Source organism: Rattus rattus, chromosome 3 (genome assembly GCF_011064425.1).
Source record: "Rattus rattus isolate New Zealand chromosome 3, Rrattus_CSIRO_v1, whole genome shotgun sequence".
Taxonomy (NCBI): domain Eukaryota; kingdom Metazoa; phylum Chordata; class Mammalia; order Rodentia; family Muridae; genus Rattus; species Rattus rattus.
The window spans coordinates 200,124,717-200,137,244 of record NC_046156.1 but is presented as its reverse complement, the minus strand read 5'-3'; the positions used below and the strand labels follow the sequence as shown (position 1 = coordinate 200,137,244).

General features: G+C 44.0%; 1 pseudogene; it reads right to left on the bottom strand.

The window, feature by feature from the left end:
* Nucleotides 1–2,821: 2,821 nt before the first annotated feature.
* LOC116895680 lies at nucleotides 2,822–4,282 on the bottom strand (annotated as a pseudogene).
* Between the last annotated feature and the right edge of the window lie 8,246 nt (nucleotides 4,283–12,528).

Below are 12,528 nucleotides of genomic sequence, written 5' to 3'. Positions count from 1 at the left end.
TGGGTCAGCGTTCAGCTCCCGAGTCCGTTCTGTGACCCTGATCAATCAGTAGCAGCTGGAGTGGAATAAATTGTTGTCATCTGTTAAATACTAGGATGAATGTTCAAGGGCGCCATTACCTCAGCTCCCGAGGCTGTGCCGTTATCCCTGACTTGCCAATTTTGTTGCCTTATTCAAATCAAGACTTGCTTTGCTGAATTCTTGCAGCTGCTAGGGTTGTGTTGGTTTTTCAGACCCCTGCAATGACGTCATATCTGTTCCTCTTCCGCCATTTCCCATCCAGTCCCTAGGATTCAATACATTTTCCTAACACTTCCTATCGAGGATAGGCCTCCTCTCACCACATCAAGCCTTTTCCTTCCATCAGTTTGCAAGATAAATAAAAATAGAAACTCGTTTACTCGGTGGGTGTGCCTGTGGATGCCTTGTGGCAGGATTGTTTTCCCTGTGTCTTGTGAATAATGTTTTTCCTAGGAGTGGTTGTCATGATCCTGTACACACAGGAGGACTAAAAAAATAAATGCATTTACTAGTATGATCAAGAGGGTGAGGTGAGATCTGCAACATTTCAAGCCTTTCTTGGAGGTGTATGTCTCTGAGGGTGGACTTGAGGTCTCAAAAGCCCACAGCAGGACCCAGCCTCGAGCTCTCTGCCTGCTGCCTGTGGATCAGGATGCAAAGCTCTCAGCTCCTGCTCCATCCAGCGTCAAGCCTGCTTGCTTCCCACCATGATGATCATGAGCTAACCCTTTGGAACTGTGAGCAAATGCCCGGGTGAATGCTTTCTATTATCAAAGTTTCCTTGGTCATAGTGTCTCTTCTTAACTAGAACAGTAACTAAGAAACTGGGTATAGCTTCTCTTCTCTTTCCTCCCTTTAAGAAAAAAATAAAAAGAAGAAGAAAAGAAGAAGGCTAGTTACGTCATTCAGAATTGTGGAGGTTCTTATTATTCCAAATAATCCTGATCTGGGAACCCACTCTCAGGAACTCTAAAGACCCCAAGGCCAGCATCTGGGTACTCAAAACCTCAGCAGGACTCAGCAATCCTCATAATCACTGCATCTCGATTCTCACAAGGAGCCTCACATTGTCTTTCCTTTCCCTCAGTGTTTACAGCACTAGAAGATGTTCTCAGAGCAGCTCAAGGCAGAGTCTCTACAATTAGGAAGGGCAGAAGGCTGACGAGAGCCAAGAGATGAACTCCTCTTGGCAATAAGAGGCCTGGGAGTGCCACAGGGCATGGGATCCAACCAGCCAAACTGTTCTGAATGAAGCCTAACCAGCTGCAAATCTGTGTGCTCCATCAAACACAGACCACTGACCTAATGGTGTCTGCTTCTTACCTGAAGCTCTTACCTTACTGGTCACTCTGTCTGTAATTCCTCCATTGATGTATCAGGGAGTCACCTTTCACCACAGTCTTTGCACACTTTCCTGCCTGAAGTTGCTTTTCACACTTCCCTGATGTAGAAAGACAAAAGCAATGTTTTCCAAAGCCAGTGTTCGGAAAGCGTTGCCTCTATTTTCCTTACAGATCAGTGCTCTGGGATAACAAAGCCCAGAGTATGTTGAAAAGTAATCTTGAGCTGATAAAGAAGTGAGGTTAAAAACCAGGTGGTGGCAGCATGTGCTTTTAATTACAGCGCTTTTGAGTCAGAGACAGGTAGATTTTTGAGTTTAATGGCATCCTGGTCAAAAGAGTGCCAGGACAGCCAGCGCTACACAGAGAAACCCTGTCTACAACAAAAAGAGAAGAAAAAGAAGGAGTAGAAAAAGAAACAAGAGGAGGAAGAGGAGGAGGAGGAAGAGGAGGAAGAGGAGGAGGAGGAAGAGGAGGAGGAGGAAGAGGAAGAGGAGAAGGGGAGGAGGAGGAAGAGAAGGAGGAAGAGGAGGAAGAACAAGAAGAACACGAAGAACAAGAACAATAAGAAAGCATGCCCAGTGTATTGGTTCTCCTTTCAGGAAGTGGAGAAAGGTCAGTCTACCCACATCTAGGCCCCACTAAAATAGAATGCCAGGTGGAAAATGCAGTATAGCTTGGGGGCCATAGCTAAACTGCCCCTTGAATTATTCACTAGGACCAGATAATTAAAGAGGTAGACAATCAGACAAACGGGCAAGTGATATATAAGTAAATTGACTTAGTTTCAGTCTTAGATTTTTTTTGCCTGATCCCATAATTTGTATTGCATAGGTCACATAATCACACACATACATATACACATATGTATATACACATTACATGCAAAGAAGATATTAAGATAACAATGAAGTCTAGTCACAGAGCAATTTACAGGCTCAATACTTTTTTATATTTTGCTTGAAAGAAATTTCAATTCTTTACAGTCTTTCAGTAGACATTATATTCACTGCACTTTGTGATATCTAAAGGGTATTGAAATAAATCTCTCCAACATTTTGGTAACAAATCACACAATGTCTCTCCAAATACTTGTGTTATCTACATGACCTGTTTGCTCTGATAATCACTAATCATAAAAATTGACTCAATGGAATAATTATAAAAAGTGTCTAACACCATCCATGGGTTTGAATCATGTTTAATATCCTCTCCTAGAAACAGTCTACAAATCTTAATATTAAAAAAAAACAATTAAGTCTCTCCTCTGGTTTTTAAAAGATATCTTTTTTATGACAACATCTGTAACATTGACAAGTATCATTAAGGCCAGTATCCTCTCCTTTTGTATTTTTTGTGTTTTCTCTGTTCGTTTTTCTAAGAAAGATAACAAAGCCACACTTTTTAAAAACTGTACCAACAGAAAACAAGCGCAGCGAACATAAGGTTCAGTCCCAGGGTCAGGACGCAGTCGCTCCTCCCCACTCCACAAGATACTGCACCTTTCCATCCAGCGTCACCCGGTGAGCCAAAACCCGGTATTCCTCGCCACATACTATTCTACCTGCGGCACCAAAATAACTAGTGATGGAGTTTTTCAGGTGATTGAGCTGTAACTCCTGATCTGCTAAGCTATTCAGGATTTCTGTGTTAAGTTCTTCGAACTGGTGAGCTTCTTTGCCATCATCGTCTTTTACAACTTCTGAGTTCTGAGTCTGGAGTGCTCTTCGTGGAAGGCGACCTCTTCTTCTCCGCAAATGCGGTATTGCAGCAGGCCACGATCATCCTGTGTGAGTTCTTTTTCTAGAGTCAGATAATCCATAATGCCTGGAAATGCTAGGCGAGGAGTTTCTTTTGCACTGGAAGCACCTGTGGGGTCCACATCTGAGGTATTGAATGAATATACAATTCCCTCAGTTCTCCCTATAGAACAAGGTAAATCTAACTTCAGATTCTCTGAAACTGATTCCTTATCCAAAGGTAGCTCAGCGGTTTTTTTTAATCATTTTTTTTCTTGTGTATGAGCCAGGAGGATGACCTTTTTTTCTATCCCATCACTTACTCTCCTTGAGTCAGATAAAGGTTTGGATGCCTTTCTGCCTTTAATTTTAAATTCATGGGATGTTCCTTCAGGTTCTTTCTCTGCTTTGAAAGCCACATTTGGTGGCACAGGAGGAACACAAATTCGCAACCCAAACAAATGCTTCTTCTTCTTTATTTCTTTCCCAGACAGAAACATGCTCTGGTAATCATTTAACGCCTCCAGAACATGCTCATATCTTTCAGATTTGGGGGTGTCTGCCAGCTCTCCAGGGTGCAATCGATCCCAGTTGTCATTAATGTATGTCATAAGCTCAAGTTCAGAATCAAAGTACTTCTTCTTGTGAATATCTTGTGGGCGTGCTATATCTACCCACTGTCATTGTAGACATTTGAGGAATTCTGGTCCAGAACTGCAGACCGAGCAGATAAATGTATAAAACCTATTTCCAAATAGCATTGGCTTTGGAAGGCATTTGACACAAGCCTCGTGAAACCACTGCTTACGTTTGCAGCAACTGCAGCATCTTTAAATACCAGTCTCCAGGGCCTCCACAGTAGCAGTACCACTGACGGACATTGGCTTTATGACCTGCATCCCATTCACAGTCAGCCACACCAAAGGGTAATGTCTGCTTCATGACTTGCAGTGCTTTGGCATTTGGTCCTTTCTTAAGCATGCCACCCCTCTTTGCTGTTGTTGCAAAAACACAAGGTCGACAAAGCCACTTTTCATCTGAATCGATCACACTCGAGTCAGTATGAGGCGTACGACACAGCTGGCAACATCCTTGACCACGCTTATCACATATAACCATTTCATTGGGAGCTTCTGAGTACTCTTCTTGACATATTGTGCAGACCATTTCCCCACTCCCAGTGGCTCATGTTTGCGTGTCCTTCCAGAGAACCCAGGTTTTAGAACTGTCCCCCAATATGTGAAGCAGCTCTGCTTCAATATGTTTATCTTTTTGATAGTCCCAAGATAAAACAAGCCATCTGACCGTCTAGCTAAGACATCTTGACCCTCTTCAAATTTACATGCTGGGCTTTTGGCTTTATGCCCATCCTGGAAAGACAGCTTGCTAAAGGATGCTGAGGTCTTTCGGTTTTGACATGAAGGCGACCACTTGTGGACTGGTGAATTACCTGTTCCCGTAGAGTCTCTCCCTAGTAGGAACTTTCATCCCTCTATCGTACAGCTCCAGTTTCCCTCCTCTTCTCTGGTAACAGTGATCAGCCATGACACCTCCACCACACTCCTGTTCCCAGTACCCTCGCCACTACTCTAGTCCATGATGAACCACTTGGCAGCTCCTTTGGTCACTGAAGCAGTGCCAACCGCTTCATACAGGAAAATAGAAGCAATCATGTTCCCTGAAAGTCCAAGCACTCATTGGGCACCCGCCTGAGCAGGAACCCTGTACACACACACACACACACATACACACACACACACACACACACACACACACACACACACACACACACACCGAATTCCTTGGGCATGAGAATGTGTGTTCTCACCCGGGCCTCAAACACAGACCACTTAGCTACAATCCTTCACCATTTTGGTTTCCCTCAGACTACTCTGATCTTAGATTTTTATGTGTTCTATTATTTTTCTCAACTTCAAAGACCTTATAAATATTATACGGCTTTCCCAATTTTCACATTTAGCATCAAGTTGGAAGACCCTAGCAGAGATTTTTTGGTGGGGCTGGATGTTGGAGAGCATTTAGGATCATGAGATATGTAAAAGACATTAGAGGAGAAAGTGGTACAGTCCTATGGCGTCACGAGAAAATAATTTGCAAATGTGATTGTCAATGTTGCCAAATGTGACAAAATCTGGAATTTCCTGCAGTCGTGTCTGTAGGGGTTGCCTCGACTGTACTGATTGAGGTGGGGCAGTCCACCCACTGTGGGTGGTACCATTTCCTGACTGAGACTCGGGACTGTATCAGAGGAGAATGGGGTCTGAGTAGCCTGCAGGCACTCATTACTCCCTTGACACCTAAAACACCAGCTGTTCCAAGTCCCCACTTCCATACTTTCCATCACAGTAGACCACGTCTACTGATGTAAGCTAAAATGAGTCCTTTCTCCCTTAAGTTGCTCTTCTCAGAGCATTATTTAATCACAGCAACAAGAAAATCGATTAAGACCGTGGAGAATGTAAGGGCTGGAGGCCAGGAAGAAAACAATGAAAGCAGTCCATCAAGAAAGAGTTCAAGTGGAATTCAGCAATGGCTTAACCAAGAACAGAGGGGATGAGGTGAGGACAGGAGATACTAGGGCAGGTGCGAAACAGTCATTTTATTAGCATTTTCTTGAAGCATCTTCTGTTTTCCTCTATCTTCTCAAGTACTCCCCCCTCTTTTTCAGGCTCTGCTATCACCACACAATCTCTATTAAAGAGGGTCAAGGTTCCATTCTGGGTCCTCTGCTTATTTTACCCACCATGCCATCTGATCCTTTAATCTAAACTGCAGTCATCTGTCCTCTTTTGCCCCAGGCATCTATGTAACAAACCACACTAAAGCACAGTGGCTTTAGGCAATTAACATTTATTTGGCACGTGACTCTGCAGAAAAGCTTTTCAGTCCTTTTGGCACTGCCCTGTAGGCTAGGTCTGGTTTTATTATGCAGGCTGGTTTTCTCATGGGGTTCTCTAATATCTGGGACTACAGGTGTGTACCACCATACTCCTGTAAGTACCTGTAAGTGTCCTGTAAGTACCTGAGTGGGTACTACCAGTCAAACCCAGTCGTGTTTTCATGAATAAGACAGGAGGCAAGAGCAAACCATACCAAATGCCTAAGCATTTTAAAGCTTCTGGTCACGTCTTGTAGGATGCTATGTCAGAAATGTAGACAAACACATCTGTGTCCTTCCACAAGGTCAGCCTGGGTAGAATAACAATAAATTCACAAGGTATGGTGGCTTTATTTCCACACTGTTCAAGTAGTCCTCATTTTCTTGCAACCAACCTTGCTAGGCAAGCAGTTTGTTTTGCTTCAGTCTTAGTGATTAACAGTCAGGTCACACAGGAGAAATATCTTTATTTACATATAAGGATAGATGGGTGATTATGTACATTACAGAAGGGATACAAAGGGTTAAAGAGGCCATAGCAGAGATTGAGGGGGGGGATGGTTCAAAGAAGCTGAACAGAGGCAGAAGGGGATGTGATAGAGGTGCAGAAAGAGTGTCTGTTGTAGGAGGGGTCAGATAATTAATCCCACTGGAGGTCTGTTATAGTCAGGGCTGCATCATACTTCCGGGAGAATGCAGACTGTGGAGGTGAGGGGTAGGATCAGGTCTAAACAGATTAACTGGCTCATGCCTGTGGGGCCATAGAGATCTGTTAATCCCTTCTCACACACACACACAGGCATACACACACACACACACACACACACACACACACACACAGGCATACACGCACACACACACGCATACATGCACGCACGCACGCATGCACGCATGCACGCACGCATGCATGCACATGGACACGCACATGGTGGTCAGATGACAGATTGGTGAGCCTTTCACTATCAACGTTAAGAGTTTTCCTTCGAGGGGTCCAAATAAGGAAGTTACACCCTTTTCTCAATCTGGCCTCAGGCGTGTTTTGCCTGGAATGTTTTAATATGCTCCTAAGTAGAAAGTAGTATCCTTTCTTCTTATAGAAAGGAGTTGTTAGTGTGTGTATCCTGAGTGGTGTTGGACAGTGCTGTTTTATGTGCCCACCAGGATGCACTACCATTGAACTTCTGCACTCAAAATGGAGCCGAGTGATGTTGGTAAGATGGAGTCTCTCAAAGCAAGACGGAGTCTGAAAAAAAAAAAAAAAACCCATGGGCACAGCCTGATCAAACACTGCACAGTGTTCCTTAGCGTCCTTTGGGGCCCAGGTGGGAAAGCAATAAGATCAGGCAAATGCCACAGATGCAAGGGGAAGATGAAAAAGTGAAACCATTTCCAAAACAATCCACATCTATTTATGAAAACTCCCAATTTAGATCTATAGATCCAAGCTCCTTCCTCTACTCTGGACATGTTTATTCAATGATCTAGGGAACAGCCCACTTGCAAACTCCAAGCATTTTATTTAAAGCGTATTTAACATTGAATTTTGATCTTCTTTCACAATCTGCTCTTCTGACGCCCTCTTTTCCAATACAATATGGCGATACCATCCACTGTTACTCAAGCCAAGTAGTCCTTGACATTTTTCTCTCCGACAAGATCCATAAATTCTATCTTCAGAATACCTCATAGAAATTTTCTCTTCGGCCTCCTTTAAGTCGTTTTTAATCTCTCTTCTAAAATCCTAAAAATAAATCATTTACCTTTGATGTAAAATCTCATATCTTTCTTGAGGTATTCAGTCTGGCCTCCCCGACATGCTGGTCCAGACAGGCAAATGGGCAGCTTTCTCTTCACTTTTGAGATTCCTGCATCACTGACTTTTGTTCATTATCCAGCTACGGGAGCCAAATCAATGAGCTCTGGTTTCAGCGAGAGAGCATGTCTCAAAAAATAAGGTGGGGTGGGGCTGGGGATTTAGCTCAGTGGTAGAGCGCTTACCTAGGAAGCTCAAGGCCCTGGGTTCGGCCCCCAGCTACGAAAAAAAGAACCAAAAAAAAAAAAAAAAAGTGGGGTGTAATTGAAGAAGACACCTGACGTGAACCTCTGGCCTCCACACACAGTAACACACATACAAGTATGAGGAAGAAAAACACTGGATTATAGCGGCAGGAACATACAAAGATGCATGTGCGTGGGGTCTATTAGGATTTCCTCTAGGCTCCGCCCAACAGTTACCTAGCAACAGCCAGGTACCAGCCTGGCCTCAAATGCTCTCTCAACCCCTCCCTCCCTCCCTCCCTCTCCCTCTCCCCACCCCAACCCCAGCCTGCCTTTTACCTTCTTCATCTCTTCCTCTCTCCTCTCTTTCTGTCCTTTTTTGTCCCCATTTCTCTGCCTCTACCCCTCCTCCAGGTCCTAAATAAACTCCCCTTTATACTACGCCTGTCACATGACTTGGTTATTCAGGGCCACTGCCACCACCGCTCCTTTTATAAAACACAACAGGGTCACCAAGTAGTATTCAACTAAACAACAATTATTAGAACAAAGTATAAAATTACTTCTAGTGTTAGTAACTTGTCTTTTAAAATAAGCTTGGGGGATGGAAATCAACATAGCTAATGCCAAAGAAATTTCTGGAGATTTTCTTCATTATCATTCAAAGTAAGAGTTAGTGAAATGGTTCAATGGGTAAAAGCATTTATCACCAAGACTTAGGACCTGCATTCAATCCCCAGGTCAAGTCACACGTGGTGAAAATAGAGAATAAACTCCTCCCTTGTCCTCTACTTCCACACATGCACCGTGCCCCTCACCCACACACACACACACACACACACACACACACACACACACACACACACACAGCATAACTTTTAAAAGATAATAAAAATCTAGCTCTTGACAAATGCAAGTCGGTGAGGCTCCAGTCGTGCCACTTCCGTATACAGAAATAAGAAAGTGGCATCATCTAGGTTACAAAAAGGGAGGTGGATCAAACAGATTATTATTTTCTAGATTGGGGTCTTAACTAGCCGAATCCTTTCACCTGGACCTTTACATATCTCTAGTCATATTTATCACCAAGTGTAGTGAAAGGGTTGAAAAACTGGTGTTTTTATATGTCCGTGTGATGTCTGTTTTAATATATTGACTCATTTAATCTCCCTAGACCATACAATGTGGGGTAGCACTACGGAAGGTGATAATGAGTACTTGGTAAAACGGAGTTTTAAATTGTAATTGTGATCTGTGTTAAGGTCGATATTCCACCAAAAGTTTCGGCCTTGCAGCCTATAGCATTTAGGTCATTGGCAAAACTTAGGCGGGCAGTGTTTTATACCCTCATCTTCAAAATTCCTGACATTATTTGTTAAACTCAGACTCCCTAATCCAAAACTAAAGAAATCAATAGAGCACCTCGGGCGTTTGTATTTTTAAGACAGCAGCTGCCAGGCCAGCGATTCTATGGCCTGCTGTCTGTGCATGAAACTAAATAAACCTCGAGGCTTTGTGCCAAGACCAAACTCCTTGTTGAAAATCAGCAGCATGCAGTTTTTGCAGACTTGCGAGGATCAATTAAATTTGTCTGCACTGCCGCCCCGTAGTAGTCTTCAGCCACAGAGCAGCATTAAGCATGCGCCGTGTACCGGGAACTCTGGGCGGGCCTTTGCCTGTAAATCTCTGACTTCCGGCTTCTCCGGCGGAGACCCCCCTTAGGCTCCGCCCACTTTCCGAGGGCCAATCAAATGTAAGATTGCTGAAGCTGTGGACCAATGGCTAGAGCTGTCTTTCATCAGGGCCCCCAGTTTGAAACTGTCAAGTGGCTGCTAGGGAAGCCGCTGTGCTTGCAGTGGTTGTGGCGGTGACGCCGGCTGTCGCGGCGAGTCGGGAGTCGAAGTTTGGCGGAGACGGTGACTACCGGTGGCGGGATCCAGGCCGGTTCCTACCAGTCAGTTTTGGGGGCATTGTCCCTGGAGGTGCCCAGAAAGAGGACACAAGTGATGCAAACTAAGTAGGTCCTGCTCTTTAGGACGTGAGGAGATAGTCTGACATAACGTTGTGTTTTATTAAGAAAGAGTTGAGTTTAAATGGAGCTGGATTGAAGGGTGGTGAAATAAAACTTGGAAGGGACTGGCGCTCGCCCTCTCTTTGCATGCAGTTAGGATCAGGGAAGTCGCCTTGCTGCCAGCTACACGTTGGTTCCTTCTCTGCCTCTTAGAGGTTGCATTTCAATTCCCGGAGCCCGCTTTTCAGTTAAGATATACCCGTGGCAATGAGAAGCATTCAAACTATCTTGCGGTTTCTGCTTACGTTAAAGAACACTGAGAATGTAGTGGAATGATGTGTGTCACCCACTAAAGCATCATTCTTCTGAACCCAGAAACTGTGAGGAAGCGCTACTGTTGTCTCAAGTTGATTGCCATGCCTGTTTGCAAAACTAGCGTATTTTCCAAAAGTACCATCGTTTTCTGACTACAATATGTATTTAAGAAACAATTTTGACGTCTGAGCACACCAGCCCATTTGTTACTAAAAAATCCACAGTTCCCAACTCTGGTTGCCTATCAGGCCTGCAAACAAGTCATAAGGGAAGGTGTAATTAAAATTTAAACGGACCAAATTACCACAGTGGTTGATTTGAAATTAGTGAAGTATTCATTCCTTCATGTAAATCTGTGCTTGTTTTATCTTCCCTTCATGGCTTAATGGAACACAGTCACAGCTCAATTTAGTTTACTTATCTTCTGTGTGCATACCAATGCTGAATAAAAGAGAAATTCCCCTTCCACAATCTGGCTGCAGCCTGGCGTTCAATTCCGTGGTTTCCCCTACATCTCTCCCTTCTTCGTCAGTGCCTTTATCTCATTAATTTTCTTAGCAAACCGTAATCAAGGCCTGTTCCAGAAGCAGCTGAGTCTGTCACAGATGTCACAGCAGCTTCCCGAGTTGCATGCTGAGGGCCTTCCTTGCCCCTTTTGGCCAGTGACCTCATACTGCTCCCCACTCAGTTCCACTGCTCTGGCTTCCTCCAGTCTCACTGCTGACTCTTCACTGTCCTTAAAAGTTAGCAGTTTAGATTCTCACAGCAGCCCTCCATTAGGGTTGTGAACTCCTTTGAAGCGAAAAATCCTTCTAGAAAAGACACATTTATAATCTAAAAGGTGCATGCAATTGTGTCTGGTCTTCAGGATAATAATTATTTACCATAATGGGTAATCCTATTCACCCCCATTTCTTTAGGATACTCTTAAAAGGTCAGTGCCTCCTCAGTGTAAATCCCCAGCCTATGCTTGTAATGCAGGGGTCTAGGCTAGGCGCATCCCAGCCATTATGAATTCCAGTGCCTGGAATTGTGTCCTGAGTAGCCAGCGTAATCACATAACAGCTATCCTTCTATAACCACAGTCAGCAGACTGATCCCCAGACTCTGCAGATACCTAAGTCTTCGGATGCTCAAGAGACCTGGATAAAATTGCTTACTATCTGTGTGTTGCCTACCAGGCATACCATCCTTCACACTTCAAACCATGGTCAGTTTACTTAGAACCCTAATGCAACCAATATAAATGCTGGGTGAGTAGTTATTGCACAGAATTGTCCTGGGGATGGTGATAAGAAAAGCCTGTGCGTGTTCAGTACCGATGCAATTTTAAGAAAGACTTTTGACCCACAGTTGAATGGATCCATGGCCGAGGAACCGGGACATACTGAAGGCTGACTGCTGTGTGCCCACAGCTGTTCCCAGTGCTTCAAAGTCAACCTCATGCTCACACAGCTGGCACTGAACTCGCCGACCTTCCTCCCAGTCTCATTGGCCCACAGTCCTTGCTTCGGTGAGTAGCAGAATACTTCATCTAGTTACTCTGGACACAGATATGTCCGCATCTGTAGTCCCACTCGGATGTTTCAAGTGCTCATTGATCATGAGCTCGTATGGTCACCACTGTAGCACAGCCATCTCAGAGGCCACACCTCAGACCCTTGCCAAGGCTGCATTCTCATTTGTCTCCTAGGTCAGTTCTGAGGAGAACCTTTACTGCTTGGATTACTATAGTTGGCTCTCGATGGACTGGACTCTAGGTTTAGAATCCCAGTCTGTTCCAAAGCTTTCAGAGTAACGTTTCTTCTCTTAAAATATCAATCTTTTAAAAGGGCAGTGTTTGGAAATGTAGCTCTACAGTAAATGTCTGGCTTTGCATAGCTGCATGTGCATCCAGTCCTCAGCATTGCAAATATAAGTAACTAACAAGGTTGTTTCACACACTTAATATCTTATGTAAAGATTCAGCCTCTGACTGTGAAAGGTCATAATTATAGCGCCTGAGTCTGTCTCTCAGGATGGATCCCCACATCTTTCAGGTCTCAGTACCTGGGCCATGTTGTCTGACTTACTGCTGTTCAGATAGTTTGAAGAGTTACTGTTTGCCTTTTAATCCACCCCCCTTTAAGTTGTTTTCTTTAGTTAAGACATAATGATTTCTATGTGTATGTTTCAGTATGTTGTAATGTATAAACTTAATTCTCT